This window comes from Dama dama, chromosome 27 (genome assembly GCF_033118175.1).
Source record: "Dama dama isolate Ldn47 chromosome 27, ASM3311817v1, whole genome shotgun sequence".
In the NCBI taxonomy this organism is placed as follows: Eukaryota; Metazoa; Chordata; class Mammalia; order Artiodactyla; family Cervidae; genus Dama; species Dama dama.
In genome coordinates this window covers 15,886,645-15,892,644 of record NC_083707.1, presented here as the reverse complement: position 1 = coordinate 15,892,644, position 6,000 = coordinate 15,886,645, and positions in this window count along the sequence as shown.

Genomic DNA, 6,000 nt, shown 5'->3' with positions numbered 1-6,000 from the left:
TTGACCCCTGAAAAACCCTCCTGGCAGTATAAAATTTCCATATAACTTATGGTTGATCCTCTGTATATGCAGTTTCTCCACATCCATGGTTCTACACTGGAGAATCCAACCAACCACTGACTGTATAGTAATATAGTATTTACTTTTGGAAAAAAATAGCATGTATAAATGGACCTGCACAGGTCAAAACCATATTATTTAATCCTCAAATTGTATATATTTTAACTGCTTATTTTCTTACTATTGCCCCTTCTCCCCAGTCTGTGATACTCTTATTCTCCTTTCCTACCTTTTCATCCTTCAAGTTATACGTTACTGTAATAGAATATCAAAGTAAAATTATTTTAGTCTTTGTGTATGTGCTTAGTCATTGAGTCAAGTCCAACTCTTTGCAACCCAAGGACTGTAGCTTGCCACGCCCCTCTGTGCATGGAATTTCCCAGGCAAGAAAACTGGAGTGGGTAGCCATTTCCTCCTCCAGGGGATCTTTCCAACTCAGGAACTGAACCCGGATCGCCTGCATTGCAGGCAGATTCTTTGCCATCTGAGCTACAAGGAAAGCCCCATTTTAGTCTTGGCTCTCACTAAGTGAAAGTGAAAGTGAAAGTCACTCAGTCAGGTCTGACTCTTTGCAACCCCATGGATTATACAGTCCATGGAATTCACCAGGCCAGATTACTGGAATGGGTAGCCTATCCCTTCTCCAGGGCATCTTCCCAACCCAGGGATCGATCCCAGGTCTCCCACATTGCAGGCGGAGTCTTTACCAGCTGAGCCATAAGGGAAGCCCAAGAATATTGGAGTGGGTAGCCTATCCCTTATCCAGCAGATCTTCCCGACCCACGAATCAACCCGGGGTCTCCTGCATTGCAGGCAGATTCTTTACCAACTAGGCTATCAGGGAAGCCCTGGCTCTCACTAAAACCTGTATCAATTAGTTATTGCTGACTCATTAGGAAAGACCCTGATGCTGGGAAAGACTGAAGGCAGGAGGAGAAGATGGGGACAGAGAACGAGATGGTGGACGGCATCACCAATGTAATGGACATGAACTTGGGCAAACTCCAGGAGATGGTGAGGGACAGGGAGGCCTGGCGTGCTGCAGTCTATGGGGTTGCAGAGAGTCGGACACGGCACGACTTGCTGACTGAGCAGCAACATAACGCATCAGCCCAAAACTTAGCGGCTCGAAACTACAAGCCTTGAGTAGGCAGTGCCAGGCTCAGCTAAGCTTACTCACGTTTCCGTGGACAGTGGTGGGTCACGAGGGCAGCTCTGCTCTTCTTTGTCCAGCTCTCTTACATTGTTGTCATTGTGTAGCCACTAAGTCATCTTCTGACTCTTTTGTGACCCTATGGACGGTAACCCACCAGGCTCCTCTGTCCATCACATACCTTGGTATGACAAACCAGATTACAAAGAAATAGATACCACCTTCTGACAGTATGAACTACAAAGTCACTTCACACAGGGTGTGGATACAAGGAAAAGTGAAGACAGCTATCTGTTTTAGCAATCTACATCAAGGCACCTGTAGATGAAACATTTCATGCACCTTGTGGGACTTTGGTTTCCCAACGAGGGATTGAACCCAGGTCCTTGACAGTGAAAGCAAGGAGTCCTAACCACTGGACCACCAGGAAACTCCCAAGCTTATAGATCTTAATGCTCACTCATCAAGAATTGGAGCTCAGATGAGGTGTTGTGCTTTGAGTATAGCTAACACTTCCTCCAACACACACAGGAAGGTTAAGGGGGAGAAGTACCTGCCTTAAACTGAGGTCTACAATATAGATAATTCAGGGCTATCTTTTTTTTTTTTTTAGTATCATGCTAAAATAATTCTTTTTTAAAGTTTTCCCATATTTTACTTATTTTTAATGTTATGTATTTATCTATTTATTTTTAGCTGCACTGGGTCTTTGTTGCTGCACAAGGGCTCTCTCTAGTTGCGATGAGCGGGGGCTACTTTCTAGTTGTAATGTGCAGGCTTCTCATCAAGGTGGCATCTCTTGTTGTGGAGCACAGGCTCTAGGGCCTGTGGACACTAGTAGTTGCAGTGTGTGAGCGCCATATTTGGGGCGCACAGGTTTACATGGCTTGCGGCACGTGGCATCTTCCCAGACTAGGGATGGAACCTGTATCCTCTGCACTGGTAAGGGGAGTCTCAACCACTGGACTATCAGGGAAGTTCAACCTCTTAAGTCTTTAAAAGACCACCTTTTGAAGGCCTTGAAATGTGTCTCCTAAAACCTGGGGGAGGCCGAGAACTGGTATCTGACTCAACACGGTAAAGCAAAAGATTAGGACAGTTAGATAAAGCACTGTGGCTTGTGAACTTACTGCATTCCCACCAATGAGGGGTCACACATGAAGGTCTTCCTGTAGAAAAGATGTGAAGCAAGAGATTTTTGGTGAGACGATATGACACTGTCTTGGTCCCCATCTAGAGGGCCATGAAAACCTAAGTTCTATGAAGGACTGAAGTAAAAGAAAGCAGAATGTGTACCACGGAATGCCTGGAAGTTAAGTTGGCCAGCTGGGGAAAAGAAAAAAATGAAGTTACCCATTTTGGTGGACCTGATGATCAGAGATGCTCAGATTGGAAGGAGGAGAGATGCTCAGGAGAGGAGGAGCAAAAGATGAGGCTCTCAAGAACCATAGAGGCATTCCCACTAGGGAAAGAATCAGCCTTTAGTAAAGAAAACTGAGATCAGTGATACTTCCAGTCAAGTGAGAACTTTCCTCTGCCACTGACTCTCCTTCTTCTCCTCCCTAACTCCCAACCCATCATTATAACTCATATCAAGGAGGATAAACGGAGAGGAATAGCACCAAGTGAAGAACAACAGCAACACCTAGTCTTGAGGCAGGGAGACAAAGGAGCTGTAATTTCAAGAGAAATTTTACTTTTTCATTACTGTACTAGACATTCTATTACTGAGCTAGAATCACTTTCATAGCTTCAGAGTCATGGACCATGCCATAGTTTCCACTCAAAGGTAAAAGAAACTATTAGTCCTGCAGGATGTGTTTGAATGGTCACTGGAGGAATAAATCAAATTATTTTCTAATTACACCTCTTGAGTGTTGCAGTTCAGTTTAATCACTCAATTGTAATAGACTCTTTGTGACCCCATGGGCTGCAGCACGCCAGGCCTACCTGTCCATCACCTACTCCTGAAGCTTGCTCAAACTCACGTCCAATGAGTCGGTGATTGCCATCCAACCATCTCATCCTCTGTTGTCCCCTTCTCCTCCTGCCCTCAGTCTTTCCCATCATCAGGGTCTTTTCCAATGAGTCAGTTCTTCACATCAGGTAGCCAAAGTATTGGAGCTTCAGCTTCAGCAACAGTCATTCCAATGAATATTCAGCACTGATTTCCTTTAGGATGGACTGGTTGGATCTCCTTGCAGTCCAAGGGACTCTCAAGAGTCTTCTCCAACACCACAGTTCAAAAGCATCAATTCTTTGGTGCTCAGCTTTCTTTATGGTCCAACTCTCACATCCATACATGACTACTGGAAAAACCATAACTTGGACTAGGTCCAACCTTCTAGGTCCATCTAGATGGACTAGATGTCAGCAAATGTCTCTGCTTTTTAATATGCTCTCTATTCTGGAACTTCACTGACAGCTCAGTTGGTGAAGAATCCACCTGCAATGCAGGACAGCCCAGTTTGATTCCTGTGTTGGGAAGATCCGCTGGAGAAGGGATAGGCTACCCACTCCAGTATTCTTGGGCTTCCCTTGTGGCTCAGCTGGAAAAGAATCTGCCTCCAATGCAGGATAACTGGATTTGATCTCTAGGTTGGAAAGATACCCTGGAGAAGGGAAAGGCTATCCACTCCAGTATAATGGCCTGGAGAATTCCATGGACAGTATACTCCATGGGGTCACAAAGAGTTGGACACAACTGAGTGACTCTCACTTCACTTCAGTTCACTTCTAGGTTTATCATAGCTTTTCTTCCAAGGAGCAAGTGTCTTTTAATTTCATGGCTGCCGTCACTATCTGCAGTGACTCTGGAGCCCAAGAAAATAAAGTCTGTCACTGTTTCCATTGTTTCTATTTGCCATGAAGTGATGGGACAGGATGCTATGATCTTGGTTTTTTAAAAGTTGAGTTTTAAGCCAGCTTTTTCACTCTCCCTTTCACCTTCATCAAGAGGCTCAAATATTGCTTTATTTTCAAGACAATAATAAACCTGTTACATATTTATACAGTATAAGCAATATATTTATTCAAAAATATATAAGAAAAGTAAGAAAGTAACTATATTTTCCAAAGCAAAATAATTTATGGAAATGAGTGACATTGTTTTCATTTTTACAAATCTTTTTAATATATGCCCTAGTAGGAGACAGCAAGATTCTTAAATTTGTTTCTGCATTCAATACAGCAAAACGTGATTTTAGTTATAGTACATGAAGAAACTTTCACCTCAAACATGTAGGTGAAAGAGAGAACAGTATATTAATAGCAACTTCAGATAATTCTAGATATTCTTCTTTGATACTACACCAAAACTCAAATGATGTGATTATCTCTTGGAAGTTAATTACAATATGGGATCCAAACCCTATCAAAGATTTTTTTTTTTACTTTAAATAAAAATTCACTGGTTTATTGTGTACTTTGAACAAATTTTTTTAATACATGAGGATTTTATAACATAATGTATTGGTCATTTGGAAAATAGTGGCTCATTGAGTTATACAGATCATCCAAAAGTTGATACATTTCATTATACAATGTTTTTTAAATCTCATTTGCTAATAATATCACCACTGACCTCATCAGAAAAATCTTCAGATATTGGGAAACTATCATGGTCATGTGGCAGATAGAAAGGGTCCACACTGCCAATCTTTATTTAAAAGCTCAAATGTTTTCATTGGCAATAAATACTATTCATATTTTCTTGAAGTGACAAATTCACATTTTTCATTTTCAGAAAATATCTGCCAAAATCTCTTGTCTGAATAACCATAATTTGTCTGTCATGTTCAATTTTAAGCAAAATGGTATCTCATGAAAAGGGCTACTAGTTAGATGATTTTAGAAGTGCTTTTCCAATGCAAAAGGGAGTTGGCCACACTGCTTGCCTCTTGGCCAAGTTAACAACAGTGGCCTTCAGTCATATATTTCAACAGAAATTTTCAAAATTTAGTGAATCATAGAATTAGAAAATATTTTAAACATCATCTGGTCCTTTCTGAAAGAAAATATTCTCTATAGCAGATTTGAAGTTCATTCAGCTTCTGATCAAGCATTTCCAGTGATGTGAATCTCAATGGTTTTCTAAGCAGCCTATTCCAGCATTCTTGGATAGCTTTAATTATTATTCAGATCTTTGTCACAGCAAACTAGAACATTCTTTTTTTTGGTTTCATGATGCAGAAGAGAATGAATGTACTTTTTCCTTCCATATGGCTGAATTTCAAGAACTTAAACTAAAATTCTTTGAATTTTAAAGACCACTTTAATACATACCCTTCCCCACTTCACATTCCCCTGCCACCCACTCCCCCCACACATACACACACTAAACCTTCCCTCATCATGCCATTTCTTCCCTAGGATAGAACCTGATTTCTTTACTACTCATCCTCAAACAGCATCTAGGTCCCTGCCACTTTATCATCCTAGACTCTTTCTGTTCACTCATGAGCCTCATCAAAATAATGCGAGAACACTATTAAAAGATTCTGACTTAAGTATTTCTGGATCAATTCCTTTCCTTCTTTTACACTTGTACTGGAGCAGTCTATAATTGTACTTGGGTTTTTGTTGTTGTTGTTGTTTGATTTTGTATTTGTTTGCTTTTTAGGAACCATATCAAACTGTGGGCTTATACTGAATTAGTCTTCAAGCAAAATCCCCAACTTTTTCTTGCATGAACATTGTTAATTTGGCTGTCCTATTCTGTACTTGTACAATTAATATTTTCAGCCTAAGTGAACATATTTATATAGTACTCTAATTTTTTATATTAT